Below are 15,866 nucleotides of genomic sequence, written 5' to 3'. Positions count from 1 at the left end.
AAGGGTTTGTTTACCCTATGATATACTTGAATTTTAACAGAGGAATAACGCTTTAGCGAATTAACCTTTTCTATCCTTTCAATAGGGATGGATTTGTCATCTGATAGACACAATAGACACTTTTCAAGCACTCAACTCTGTGCTAGTTAATCTCCCTGTGCTGAATTCAATAGAAAGTATCTAAACTGCATTTTCCTCATGTTCACATTATTAATAAGATATTTTCCTTTCCCTTTTGTTTAGCCGTAAGTCCCTACAAAACAGCTTTAAAAGTTCAACCTTGTGGAGTAAGAATTAAAGTACTTAAACTGTTCTCCTCGCGTTCTTGTTATGCATTAAATCATTTCCCTCTTTTATCCTCCAGCCATAAGTGTCTACACTACAGCTTTAAAGACTTCCATTAGAGACGAAACGAAGTTCCAACCCAAACTGCTAGCCTCTCACACCATTTCCAACGCGAAAACAGATGATATATTCACTAATCTTCTCATACAACATGGAAGAAAAGGCCTCACCAGGATTGACCAGAGATATTCAAGAAGATCAGTGCTCGAATACTATGGAAAAGCCAGCGGTACTCCAGTAAAGCATTGCGATGAAATATTCCTCGGCATGAGTGAAGATCGGGAGGATCCTAATTCTATTCTTGTCGTTGGGAAAGCAGGGATTGGGAAATCTCTGTTTTGCCAAAAGTTAACTCGCGATTGGGCCACCAACAATTTATTTCAAGCAAGAGAAAACACTAAAATTCCAAATTTCAAATTTGCTTATTTACTTACTTTCCGTCAATTGAATTTGCTTAAGAAAAAGCGTGTGACCCTAAGAGAAATCTTAAACTTTTCTTCAATATTAGATGACGTTACATTTGAGTATATTGTAAACCATCCCGAAGAAGTTTTGATTATCCTTGACGGCTATGATGAGTATTCCCAGCAAGATTACATTGCTGGAAACTCGGGGAAAAAATATCAGAATGACGCTAGATGTAAAATGCCGGTGGCCGCATTATGTTCAAAACTCATCAAGGGAGAGATACTGAAAGGTTCTGTCGTTGTTGTAACCTCGCGGCCTGATGAATCAGATAAGCTGGGCGGAATCCGTTTTCAACGGTACGTAGAAATTGTGGGATTTTCTTCACAACAGGTTAAAGAATACATTGAAAAGTACTTCAAGGAAAACGAAAATATGAAGAGCGCTGTGCTTGAGCATGTCACGAAGAATGAGAACCTAGTCAGTTTTGCTCATATTCCTATGCTCTGTTATCTGTTGTGCTTCGAGATGGAGTATACTCTAAACGAAACAAGAAATCCTAGTGACCTTCCTGTCTCAACAACCGACATTTACACAAAACTTATTGATATTTTTGAACTTAAGCACTGCTCTGAGTCAGAATACAGGCACAAAGAAATTCCTAACAAATTCAAGCCTCCTCCGGTCATTAAAAACACATTAGAGAAATTATCAAAACTAGCGGCACAACTTCTGCTTGAAAGGAAGCCAACTTTTGATGAACGCGAGATAGAAGGCGGTTTTGAGTTGGAAGAAGTCAACAAACTGAAAGGTAGCGGTCTTCTTCACTGTGGTCAGCCTTATAGGACTGGTTCGATCACAACCACGAAACACTTCAGCTTCACACATCTCACTGTCCAAGAATTCTTAGCCGCCCATTGGTTTGTAAAGAAAAATTGTATTCCAGTCGGGAAATGCTCTGAAATGGTTTTCCAATTCATGGCTGGCATTTTGTCAAGTGAGGGTAAAGAAGAACTGATGGAATATTTGTTGACCAGTAGTCAAGTTTCAGGGAATCATACTGGATTTCTCAGAGCAAAGTGTCTTAGTGAGTATCAAGACAAAGAATTCGCTAAAACGTTTATCAGGAATCATCCGCAAGCGTTCAGTAGTTCAGACGGCGTCATGCGTTTTATTGGTTTCTCAGATATAGACTGCATTGGATTATCATTTGTATTGGACATTATCAGTGAACTAAATAAAGAGGAAGCTGGAGAGGCACAACACAAATGTTCTCATAAGTTCGTCCCAGTTAAGGATTTGAGACTTTTTGATTCCCACCTAACAATGTCTGGAATACAACGAGTCTGTAATTCACTGATCAATGAACACTCTCTTGTGTCTGAATTGATTATAGGAGGATCACTCGTAAGAGGTGAGATCACTGATACCGGTGTTGCCAGTCTATGTGAAGCTTTACAGCATCCAAGCTGTAAGCTAACCACACTATATCTGAGTGGTAATGCGATCACTGATACCGGTGTTGCCAGTCTATGTGAAGCTTTACAGCATCCAAGCTGTAAGCTAACCACACTAAATCTGAGTGATAATGAGATCACTGATACCGGTGTTGCCAGTCTATGTGAAGCTTTACAGCATTCAAGCTGTAAGCTAACCACACTAAATCTGAGTTATAATGAGATCACTAATACCGGTGTTGCCAGTCTATGTGAAGCGTTACAGAATCCAAGCTGCACGCTAACCAGACTAGATATTCTGTGTACTTTTGTTATTAGTGAGTTAAATAAAAAATCTCTTCAAGCCATAGTGGAGAAATACAGAACAGGTTTTGAACTTACAATTTAGAAATATAGCTATTTAAAGCACTTTCTGTAAAAGTGCGAAGCAGCGTCAAACTAATCTACATCATTAGCTTACAAGAGATCTCGCCAATTTATTTTAATGATCTTAATTTTAAGCTAAATCTTCAAAAAGGAACAGTTACGAAAGGGTTGGAAACAAAATATTTTTGAATCATTATTGATCATAGTAGAACTTTATGGTAAAAGGCTGTCGTGAAAGCAGCTTGAAGCCTGAAAACGTCAATAGTTTTTGTGCACTTGGTAGTTTATTATTATAGGTACTCAAAGTAACTTTTGTAGATCTTTTTTTCTGGGTCAACGAGAGTTACGAAGTACTTGAACTGTTATAGCTCAATGTGAGTAAAATAAAACGATTGCTGTAAATGGAATCGCATTGAATAAAGAATTTGTTGATAGGTTGCTGCTGGGAATATATTGCTTCCTATACCTTTGGTTTGTGGGTTTAATTGCCTGAACCTTTTTACTCTCAAGATCTGATTGTAAATTCTCCCCTCTAGTTGATACACATTTCCTAGTTAACTAGTTAGGAGAATTTGGTGTTAGATTTGTAGTACTAAGGGTTTAATTCTCACTACCTGTTTGCCAGATAATATATGGATATCATAGGGAGAAGTTACATCTTAATCACTTCTGGCATTTTCTGAAAAAAGGCTTGTTTTCTTGCACTTACTCGATTTCGAACTCATTCTTGAGCCATTCTTGAGCCGAGCCAATTATTGCAAAGATAGGTTGCGGGATTAATTTTTTTATTGCGTGAACCAAGCCAATTTATTGTACAGGTTTATGCCTCCAGTAGTTTTTCGTTTTGCATACACCGTTATATGAAGTAAAACCGAAGGAGAGTGCAGATCACGGTTAAGTTGTTGAAGTGAGCGCTAACAGGGAAGTTTTAATTATTTAATACAAAAATCGCTCTCTAGGCCATGGTGACACAGCCTTCAGATTCCACGTTGCCCTGTATATGCTACGTAATAGATTGCAGATTACGTCAAAATGTGGAAAGGAAAAAAAGTTAGCACACAAGCCTAAGTCGAGTGTGTCACTATCGGATGTAAAAACCGCGTTCCAAATACCTTTGCCCTTAGTTCCCACCTCAAGCTCCACCCTTCCACCTAATTAAGTTAGTGACGAGCTTTTGTTCGGCTTAGATAACAATCAAGTATGCGGCATGGTCCTGGTCGATTATCGCAAGGCTTTCGACATGGTGGACCATAAGCTATTGTTGCGCAAGTTGAAGCTGTACGGTATAGTCACCCGGGAGCTTGTCTGGTGTCACTCTTATTTGTGGGATCGGAAGCAAATTGTCCGTGTAAACTGGAGTGAGTCAAGCGAAGCTTTGATGTTGCATGGAGTCCCTCAGGGCAGTATTTTAGATCCTTTATTTTTCATTTTGTTTATTAACGATTTTCCCTTGTATACAAGTGCCAAGTTGGACCTTTACGCAGACGATATGGCTGTCAACGCTTTTGCGGATGTGAAAAACTTAGCCAACTTAAGTTCCTCACTAAATAAGTCTGTCTCTGAAATTCAATTTTGGGCTTCAGCAAATAACCTCCCCTTAAATGAAGACAAGGCTAAAGTACTCAAGATCACTGGGAAAAGATGTGTGGCTGACATAAATGGAAGTGACATAGTTGTTACTGTAAACGGAAAACAGCTCAATAATGTGGATTGTGCTACCTTATTAGGAGTAGAAATTGACAGCAAATTGTCATTTAATGAACATATTGAGAAAGTATGTAAAAAGATGGCCTCTAGAATCGCAATACTGCGTAAGATTCGAGCCTGTTTACCTTTTAAACAGCGACTTCAGTTTTATAATAGCATTATTCGCAATGTTATGTCTTACGCCAACGTGGTTTGGGCAAATTGCGACAAAGAGTCGGTTTATTGGGTCTTAAGATTGCAAAAACGTGCGGCACGAGTTATTTCTTATGCCGATCGCACGACACCATCAGTTGCTTTGTTTATCAAGCTAGGTTGGATTCCGTTTTATGAGCAACATAAGATAGATAAATGCATAATAATGTATAAGCGAATTAATGGGCGTTTGCAGAATTATCTTAATGAACACCTAATTTTGAATAATAAGCGTCACTCCCGCAACACTAGATATTCAAGCATTAATGCTGTTTGTCCTAAATACAAAAGAGAATCAGAGAGAGGACGCTCTTTCGCTGTTTCGGCTACAAGACTGTGGAATAGTATACCTATAGAAATTAGGAAACTAGATTCTATAGCACGTTTTAAAAAGAACAAGTTTGCCAAGATTTTTAAGGAACAATAATGTTTGCATCATTTTACTATTTAATAATATCTTCTTAATTGAATCTTGTCTTATTTGAAATGCTTATTTTAAATGTTTACATATTTTAGCTTACATATTTATCTCATTTTATAGTTGTGTAATCTGTGAGGGCCACCAGTTTATTAGCCTCTGGCTATTAAGTGCTACCCTCTAAATAAAGGCTTTCATTCATTTCTTCATTCTTTCATTCATTCATTCATTTATTCATTCATTTATTCATTCACCCTCAACTAAGGGAAAAGCCCTGGGTACGAGGTTGACTGATATGACTGTAGATAATGTCGTAAGAGTGGCCTAATGCAATTATTCTCACTTTGAATTCATTCCCGATTGATCCTGTCCATGTTTTCTTTTCTTGTCGGCACGTTCTTTCCCTTTCTTGATTTTCCATGGGACATTAAACCCTCAGGTCAGTATTTTAGGAAAAGCCGTCAGTGATTAGTAAAAGAGAGAAATTCTTCAAAACTGTATGAAACAAGAAAGATGGGCAGAATGTGAGGGCGAACAATGACTGTTGTCAGTATTTATGTGAGAGGCTTAACATAAGACAGAATACGTTTATATTATTTTCTTTTCTGGCGGCGTGTGGTGGGGGAGAGGGGGTATTTCTGTCAGGTAACGCTTGCCTGTTCAAGCGTCTGTGCAACTGAAACACGGATCCACTTCAAACTACCTGTCCACCTCATTTACACGTGTCGGGAGGCTTTGAAGAACGAGGCATAACATAATAGACGCTCTTCTTATTTAATGACATCTAAATAAGTGGTCGGGTATTCTGCAGTCTAGCCCAAAATAGAAAGAAAAGTAAAAGAACGGTTTGTTTCAGTGATGGGTTCTCTGCAGTCGTTTAGGAGATTCACCATCCACTGGATTTTGCAGGAGTATTTCCGTTCATTTCCAAAGAGAATACGTCAGAGGAATAACCTCAACCGTCCACTGTGGTAGAAGAGTTTAAAATGAAATCGCAAAAACTAGATGAGCAACGTATCCAGCAAAATCAGCCTCCAATTAAATCATGTGGTCACCTGTATTATGGTGTAACTGCAATCACAAACTCGTCAGCGGAGAAGGAAAGAGAGATTATGAAAAAGCTTAAAGTGAAACGCTCGAGACAGCGCTTCCTTTATTTTTCAATCTTGATTTTTCGTTGCCGCGCCCGAAATGACATGTTTAGAGACTCTTAACAGTGGCCAATTTGCATTATTAAATCAGTTGATAAAAGCAACTTTCTTTAAAATTGCCCTCTTTTTTCATTGTCATGGTTGAATTGTCCACAAACAACTTGATCAGTGTACCTTAAATCCATGTTATCCTCCAGGTCTGACATGTGCGCACGTGAATCTCTGCCATGCGCGAAAACCCTTTATATTTGCCTTTAATCACGTCACGTGACAGAGGATTGGGTAGAATGCATTTCTTTTATCATAAATTGTTTTCAGTCTTTTTCTTGCTTATCATTTTTGAAATTTTGATAACACACAGTTACAGACTAATTTAACACGAAGATCTACTGTCACCAACATTGTCACTGCGGTGCACGCTAAAGCATTTGAATTTTTTTTGTTTTGTTTTGTTTTTTTGTTTTTCTATCACAGCCACGTCCTTCCATTGCACCGTGCTGGGATCTCCACTTATCTTCGAGGTACAATTATTGGACAGTACAAGTCTCACGAGAAACGGTCACAAGAATTTATGCATCATACCACTCTAAGATTTACAGAGCCAGTCTTGTTTGAAATCGATTTATATGATTATTATTCAAGTGTCACGCACACTGATAGAGTCAGAGATTTGGTCCGCGTGAGTTCCTCGATTGCATGATAGCGTGCCACTTAAAATAATCTGGAGAGGCAATGCTTTGTTTCTTTCTCTCGATCACTACGCGGAAACTAAGCGGATTTCTTGGAGTATTACTAACTTCTTCATCAAGCCTTCGGTTTCATCTCTGAGGAAAGGAGCAACTTGCAGTAGGACTTTTGTCTAACTATCAGCAAGACTAATTAATCACTGTGTCAGTCAAAATGTAAATCGTCGAGTTAAGATTTGTTTTATCAGTACATGAGCTTTCTAAAGTTGTAGAATTCAGTGGTTTACGAGTTCCGCATCAGTACCGAACGACTAAATTTGAGAAAGGTAAGTGCTATTTTGACGCTTCTTTACCTTCGCTTTTTGGGCGGAATTGTTTTCGTTTCTCTTCTCTGTTGCGAAATGTGGCGATAATCGCTCACTGGAGCCAAACAACATGTTATAAACAATTAATTTAAGCGTTGATGTACAGAGAACCAAAGGCTTTCGATTGACTGGCTGGGTATAGGAGACTTGTGGAATGTTCTTGGATCTGGTTAATCTTCTATATTCTTTCAACTTAGTCAAGTTTGCAGGGATTTGTTTGGTTGATTTTTTTTTTCGCGTGTGGAATCAATTTGAGATAGTCTGAGCTGCTTTGATAATCTACCAAAACCGAGCTCGAAGAGTAACAGCGCAGGCATCTAATTAGAGACTTGCTTACAGTTATTAAGAAGACAACAGTCATTACTTTGTTAAAACGTTTGGCAGTCGTCCTGTTAATACGGATTTTCGTAAAAATAAGTAAATTCTTGCTCTCATGAAAATTAAAACGGGGAAATCTTCAGAACAAGGTGTATAATATTTAACTGAGTTTCTTAGTACCTATGCATGCAGAAATTGTTGTCATTTACATATTGGCCCTTAAGTTAATTTTGGACAAGTGATAATGAATGAAGTGGTGCATGAAAACTTTGATTATTTGCAGCGCTTTTGATATGATTTGAAATTTGTGCTGTAAAAATAATAATTCTAAGATACATGTATGACGTGAATGCTGGACCTTACGCTCACAAAAGTAGAAATGAACAAGAGGACACACGGCCGGAGCCTATATTATGGCCGGAATTGTGGTTCAGAGAGAAAGAATTAAAGGTCTTGCCACTTCTTAGCAAAATCGCTTTAGAGTGCTTTTCGTTGTTTGTTAACAAGGAGAGTTATGGAGATTAAGACTTTTGAACAAGTTGGTGCCATGACAAATTGGAAATACAAAAGTCGCTGAATGAAATGCGGGGACTAACGTAAGTACCGCAGCAAAGTGAACAAAAAAGGAATAAGTCACTTTGTGACGTAGCTCAAGTCACAGAGAAATCCAGAATAATAGTGACCGTCCATCTCCGCAGAATGATAACGCATACCTCAGGCGCTTTACAAAACCAGTTTGGTGGCGACTACGGCGCTCGCTGTATAGAAATCAATACACGGTGCACAGGTATTCGACTCGTGTCGTTCTTGTTCGTTTCACTCGAACCATACGGATATTTTAAAACGCAACCAAATTTGGTTACAGACAAATCTCTCAGGTTTTTTTTCATGGTAATATTACAGATACATTGGTGCATTGTTTTGCATTTGTTACAGTTGGTGTTCTTTTAATTAAAGTTGTTTCCACTTTTAATTTGTAACTGTTCATTATTAATTGTTCATGTTACTCATTGTCTGGCCTGGATAGGTTATGGGAAAAGATTGTGGTCAAGGCAATGGGCAACTTAGCGTGAGGGCACTGGCTGCAAACAACATTGCAGAAGGGGAGGCAGAAGGGTCGAAAATTCCTCACAATTTACTGGCTTGGATATCTTTTATGAAATACCCAAAATCGAAGAAACAAGATCATTAAATCCAGAGTTATTGTACATGAAACTTTGCATAATATTATGTAACTAGGGGTGTAGGGGGCTCTGGGTAGAGGTAGTACCTTTGTCGTCTGGCAGCTGCATCCTACTTGGTAGGGTGGACGGGCACACTGGTCCTCATCCATCTCCTAAATCTCTCACGTGCTGGCTCCAAGCGCCACACCCCGGCACTCCGCCTCAGCTGGCGGGCTAAACCACGTGAGGGGGTGATGTTTACACTGCATCACTACTAGGCGGAGGAGCTGCTCCAGGCAGCCAACGGCTAGAGGGCGGAGGAGATCTGAAGATCCAACGGCCATGTGTAGGGGAGTAAACCCTTCAAATCAGGAGTGGAGCCCCGAAGGCGGACCAGCGTGCAGTGCTCACTGACTCCGGCAGCTCCTGCAGCCAACCTGGTGCCAAACGTACTGCTCTGCATTCCTTTGGACTACACCGGCGAGGCCGAGAGGGGGGCCCTGTCGCCTGGGCAACCCAGGATCTCCACACACTCCGCCCAGGCTTGCGCCCTGGAGAGGTCACTCCAGTGCCGCTGTTCCAGCGACAGAAACAACACGGGAGACAGCAGATACCGGTTATAAGCCCAGAGCGTATTGGCGTGAGCTCGGACGCCAGGGGCTGTCTCCGACGGTGGGAGGGATCTTCGCGTCCCACTGGTCAGCTATCGCCCGCCTCAAGCTGGGCAGCCCCCAGCCAGTAAGGTGCTGACCCGTCACAGTCTGCCTGCTTCAATGGGTGCTTGGAGCTAAGGTCAACACCGAAGAGCGGACTGTAAATCCCGCACCAGACAAAAGAAGAAGAAAGACATCAAAGCCGCCAGCGCTGAGACTGGCAACTTGGAATGTCAGGACCATGTGCCCTGGCCTCTCCGACGATCTCCAGCAGATCGATGATGCAAGGAAGACAGCAGTCATCAGCCGAGAGCTCAAGAGGCTCAACATTGACATAGCAGCACTGCAGGAAACTAGACTCCCATCCAACGGCAGCCTGAAAGAGGAGGACTATACTTTCTTCTGGCAGGGTAAAGCTCCAGGGGAGCATCGTGTGCATGGTGTAGGCTTTGCGGTTAGGAACTCCCTACTGCCCTCAGTCGAACCACCCTCAGAAGGCACAGCCCGCATCCTTTCCCTTCGCCTCACAAAAACCTCAGGCCCTGTGAACATCATGAGCACCTATGCCCCCACGCTTTGCTCTACAGCAGAGGCTAAGGATGAGTTCTACAGCCAGCTTGAGACCGCCATCAAGGAAATACCCCCCTCAGAACACCTGTACCTGCTTGGCGATTTCAACGCCCGGATTGGTTCAGACTTCACCTCCTGGCCTCGATGCATCGGCCACTTTGGCGTAGGCAAACTCAACGAGAACGGGCAGCGTCTCCTCGAGCTATGCTCCTTCCATGACCTCTGCATCACAAACACGTTCTTCACCACGAAACCTCACCACAGAGTGTCTTGGCGGCACCCCAGATCCCGTCACTGGCACCAGCTGGATCTCGTGATCACCCGCAGACCCCTGCTGAACAGTGTCCTGTCCACCCGTAGCTACCACAGCGCTGACTGCGACACCGACCACTCTATGGTCGCCAGCAAAGTGCGTCTCCAACCCAAGCGAATCCACCACTCAAAGCACAAAGGACGTCCCCGCATCAATACAGCCGTGACCTCTGTGCCTGAACTACGCGAACGTTTCGCAGATGCCATCCAAGAGGCCCTCAGCGACTGTCCAACTAGCTGCGCTGAGGATAGATGGAACCACATTCGTGACGCTACATACAAATCTGCAGTGGACACTTTTGGAAAGAGAGAGCGCAAAAACCCCGACTGGTTCGAAGCCGGAATCGAGGAACTTGAGCCAGCCATCTCATCCAAGAGAACTGCCCTACTGAACTACAAGAAAGACTCCTGTGAAAAGACCCTGACTGCCCTCAGACGAGCCAGAAGTGAAGCCCAAAAGATTGCTAGACAGTGCGCCAACAACTACTGGCAGAACCTATGTCAAGGCATCCAGACATCGGCTGACTGCGGCAACATTCGTGCCATGTATGAGGGAACGAAGAAAGCCTTCGGCCCATGCGCAATCAAGACTGCCCCTCTCAAGTCATCCACTGGCGAATTCATCACAGACCGTGTAAAGCAAATGGCGAGATGGGCGGAACATTACCAGGAGCTGTACTCCAGGGAGACCGTCGTGACTGACACAGCAGTGGAGAACACGAGCCCCCTGCCAGTCATGGAAGAGCTTGATGACTCACCCACTATCGAGGAGCTCAGTAAGGCCATAGACTCCCTAGCCAGCGGCAAAGCCCCAGGCAACGATGGCATTCCGCCAGAGGTCATAAAAGCAGGCAAAGAGACCACAGGCAGCCCAAGCTCACTACGAGAAAAGCGGACGTGACTCTTACCGTGTTGCGTAACGTTTTATATTTATAAAGGTTTGTATGGGATGTTATCGGTTTGCCTTAAAAGAGAGAAAAAAATGTCTTGTTTTGAAATATAATGGGCTCACTTTATTGCCTTGTTGTTTTCTTTGTTGATTCCGAACGTCTCAGGCCATTTTGAAGCGTTTTCGGCGAGTTAGCGCTATGTTGGTGTTCAACTGCTAAAAGAAAGACAATGCCGGAAACCTATTTTAGAAGCGTCCGTCGCCCGAAGCGAATAATTCCGCCAAAAAATTTCCACCAGTCTCGATTCCTCCAGAAAATCAAAGCAGAGATGTTGCAGTTCCATTTTCCATTCACTCGATTCACAATTCCTCCCCCAGATCTTTCACTAGCGATACTTTTATCTCCAGATCGGTAGGCTTTCCCATTTCGAATTTGGCTGCTTGAAACGATCACTGTCCCTTCGCCGATCGCACAGTATGTTGGGTAACAAAAATAAGCCCGGCGAGGGTAGCCAGCGGCCTGCAGTCCAAAAACAAACTCGTTAGCTCCCCTGGTCCCCTCGAGAGGTTTTGTCAAGACCGCATTGTTTTGATCGACCAATCAACATCGAATGGAAATGTGTTTACTAATTTAAATATCTCAGTGGAAACCCGAGATCGATCGCCATGTGCACGTTCCTGAGTGTCAAGCTATGAACGAAACCTGCGGCGAAATTCCAGGGGAGCTAACGGGTTTGTTTTTGGACTGCAGGCCGCTGGCTACCCTCGCCGGGCTTATTTTTGTTACCCAACATACTGTGCGATCGGCGAAGGGACAGTGATCGTTTCAAGCAGCCAAATTCGAAATGGGAAAGCCTATCGATCTGGAGATAAAAGTATCGCTAGTGAAAGATCTGGGGGAGGAATTGTGAATCGAGTGAATGGAAAATGGAACTGCAACATCTCTGCTTTGATTTTCTGGAGGAATCGAGACTGGTGGAAATTTTTTGGCGGAATTATTCGCTTCGGGCGACGGACGCTTCTAAAATAGGTTTCCGGCCTTGTCTTTCTTTTAGCAGTTGAACACCAACATAGCGCTAACTCGCCGAAAACGCTTCAAAATGGCCTGAGACGTTCGGAATCAACAAAGAAAACAACAAGGCAATAAAGTGAGCCCATTATATTTCAAAACAAGACATTTTTTTCTCTCTTTTAAGGCAAACCGATAACATCCCATACAAACCTTTATAAATATAAAACGTTACGCAACACGGTAAGAGTCACGTCCGCTTTTCTCGTAGTGAGCTTGGGCTGCCTGTGAAGAGACCAGTCTTCTCGAACATCTCCACGAACTTCTGCTACAATGCTGGGAGGAAGGAAGTGAGCCTCAGGACATGCGTGACGCCAACATCATCACGCTCTACAAAAACAAAGGTGATCGCAGCGATTGCAATAACTATCGCGGAATATCCCTCCTCAGCATCGTCGGCAAGACCTTTGCCCGCGTCGTGTTGAACAGACTGCAGTCACTGGCAGAGCGTGTGTACCCAGAATCACAGTGCGGATTTCGAGCCGAAAGGTCCACGATCGACATGATCTTCTCTTTGAGGCAGCTACAAGAGAAATGCCGTGAGCAGAGACGCCCCCTGTACATCGCTTTCATAGACCTGACCAAAGCGTTCGACCTGGTCAGCAGGTCAGGTTTGTTCACACTCCTGCACAGGATTGGATGCCACCCCAAGCTCCTGAGGTTGATCACCTCCTTCCACGAGGAAATGAAAGGTACTGTCTAGTACGATGGCTCCTCCTCGGACCCCTTCCCCATCAAGAGCGGCGTCAAGCAAGGGTGTGTCCTTGCGCCGACACTTTTTGGCATCCTGTTCTCCCTGCTGCTGCGCTACGCCTTCAGCCAATCCGAAGAGGGCATCTACCTGCACACCAGGAGCGACGGTAGCCTGTTCAACCTGGCACGCCTCCGAGCCAAGACAAAGGTGCGCAAAGTCCTCATCCGGGAGATGCTCTTCGCTGATGATGCCGCCATCACAGCTCACACCGAAACTGCCCTCCAGGAGCTCATCAACTGCTTTGCCCATGCCTGTTCACAGTTTGGCCTCACAATCAGCATAAAAAAGACCAACATCCTGGGCCAAGACGTCAGCACTGCTCCCAGCATCTCCATAGGTGACTGTACCCTTGATGTGGTGGAGGACTTTACCTATCTTGGGTCCACCATCTCCAGCAACCTCAGCCTGGACACCGAGCTGAACAGGAGGATCGGCAAGGCCTCAACAGCTATGGCCCGCCTGACCAAGAGAGTGTGGGAGAACACTATGCTCACCATCAAGACCAAGACGCAAGTGTACCAGGCGTGTGTGCTGTGCACACTGCTGTACGGCAGCGAGAGTTGGACTCCCTACACCCGGCAAGAACGCAGGCTCAATGCTTTCCACCTGCGTTGCCTCAGGAGAATCCTCGGTATCACCTGGCAGGATCGCATCCCAAACACCGAAGTCCTAGCAACGGCAGGAACTGTGAGCATGTACGCCCTGCTAACCAAGAGACGCCTGCGATGGCTCGGTCATGTCACCCGCATGCAAGATGGCAGGCTACCGAAAGACATTCTGTACGGTGAGCTTGCCACTGGGTCCAGACCCACTGGACGAACTTCGCTCCGCTACAAGGATGTGCTAAGGCGTGACCTGAAGGCGGGTGGCATTGCGCCAGCAGGCTTCGAAGCCCTGGCAGCGGACCGCAGTGGCTGGCGATCCACCACCATGTCAGCCATCAAGACAGCAGAGCAGAAAAGAGAGGAACAGTGGGAAGACAAGAGAGCTCGCAGGCGCCAGAGAGCAGAGGCCAACCCATCCCCCTCGGACGACAACGTCTTCGCATGCAGCAACTGCAGCAGGATCTGCCGCTCGAGGATCGGTCTCTACAGCCACAGCCGGCGTTGCAGCTCCACCACAGACTGACCATGGGCGCAACTCCATTGTCTCCCGAGACAGAAGGACGCCAACAATGTAACTAGCTTTGAACAAGCGGAGTTATATGTATTCCAGGCCTGTCAATTCTGCGGCAGGTTTATCGATGAGAAAAGTATGTCTTCATGCCTCGCACTGAACCTTGCATGCCATGCTGGCCAGCATTTTGGTAACATTCTCTTCCTTTGATAGCACCTAAGTTTGACATGGATTTCCTATTTTTGTGATTGCTAAACCACAGGCAGCCCAAGCTCTCTTTGAGAACCACACAAGGAACACAATTTGGATATCGATTTAGAAAGATTTGTATGGGATTTTCTACAAGATAGCCATAGAGATAGTTAAAAGTGAAAATATTAAATAAAAATGGCTTACCTTATTCCATACGTGTATTACTTGCTCCTGGTGTCGTTATTTTACCGATTTCACTTGATTTAATGGTTTTTTTGTAATCCTGATTTTCTCTTCTTAAAGAGAAGACAAGGCCGAACACTTCTGTCCAGACAGCCTCCCGAACGAAGTAAAAAATCCCGAGCTAAAATATACCCACGACCACAAATCCACCGCAGAATTGAAGGGCAAAGTGTTGCAATATGCCATTGCATATTGCAATTAGTGATATTTGTTTAGATCGTTATTCCCAGTACGCACCACTCTTTTATTCATTTGTAATTAGCTATAGATTGCGCTAAAAATTATTATTTATAGCGAGCGTAAATGTTTTATATTTAAGCATCAAGAAAGCAGTTAGGACGCAGAAAATAAAATTTAATTCTCATCTCTAGGAAAGGTTGTCTTGTGCGAATATATTTCTTCATGCCGGAGACAAAAAACCACGAGACTAAAATCTCAGCCTTATGATCGACGCCAGGGCGGCTCTTCGTGTCCTCAGTGAAACGTTAAAACGTTTGTAGACATCCAAGTCCTTTTTAAACACGACACAACGACCGTTCAAATTGGCTTGGTAACCTCGTCATGTTGGCAAACCAAGACTCGCGGGGGTACTAAACCTGAGGGGAACCCGAGCTTTACACGAAGTTTTCTTGACAAGTTAAGGTCTCATACAGAATTTCACTACATAATTTCTTATTGTTTCATTTGAGAAGACATGTCAAAAACTCGGCCTTCGGCCTCGTGCTTTCATCTGTTTCTCGGTGTTTGGAACCCGTGATGAAGCACTCGCCCTCGTTTTTGATATATTACATAAAAACCTCCCTATGTTGCGAGGCGGTAGTCCGAAATGTACATCGCTTACTTGCACATATATGTCACATTCCGTTTGACCGGTATTTGGCATTTTGTCCACGGAAAATGGCTCAAAATGATAACATTTATCCTCTTTCAGTGTGCCTTGATCGCCTTTATGTCATATAATGTGCTGGGAAACAGCGATGAGACCTGTTCTTTTAATTTCAAACTAACCTCGGGAATAAGAAACAACATTAGGAAACCGCAATTCCAACCGAAGCTAACTTAAGATAACTGAAATCGATTTATCCCGGCCAACATCTCGATTTTCTCCCTACCTCCTCTTATGACCTCGATAAAACCAAATTTCTTTAAAATTAACTCCTTTATTCATTTTCACGGTTTAGTTGTCCTCAAACACCTTGATCAGGGTGACTTATATCCATGTTTCCTTCCAGGTCTAACACGCGCACACTTGAATTTCTGCCATGCGTGAAAATCCTTGATAGTTGCCTTAAACACGTCACGTGACAGAGGGTGAGGTAACATGCATTTCTTTTATCATAAATTGTTCTTGGTCAGTTTTTCTCGCTGATCGTTTTTTAAATTGTGAAAACATTCAATTACAGTTGCACAATTATTTTTTCTTTTTTTTTTTTTTTTTTATCACAGCCAGGTCCTTCAAATGCACCATGTCGGGATCTCCATGTATCTTCGGGGT

At 43.6% G+C, this 15,866-nt stretch overlaps 1 protein-coding gene across 1 annotated transcript in view; it reads left to right on the top strand.

Moving 5' to 3' along the window:
• Nucleotides 1–15,866, top strand: part of LOC148726361 (uncharacterized) — a 357,363-nt gene that overhangs the window by 195,505 nt on the left and 145,992 nt on the right. The gene's annotated exons all lie outside the window — the stretch shown is intronic.

Source organism: Stylophora pistillata, chromosome 7, assembly GCF_964205215.1.
Source record: "Stylophora pistillata chromosome 7, jaStyPist1.2, whole genome shotgun sequence".
In the NCBI taxonomy this organism is placed as follows: domain Eukaryota; kingdom Metazoa; phylum Cnidaria; class Anthozoa; order Scleractinia; family Pocilloporidae; genus Stylophora; species Stylophora pistillata.
Note: the sequence above shows the minus strand (reverse complement) of the source record. Positions and strands in the feature narration are given on the sequence as shown.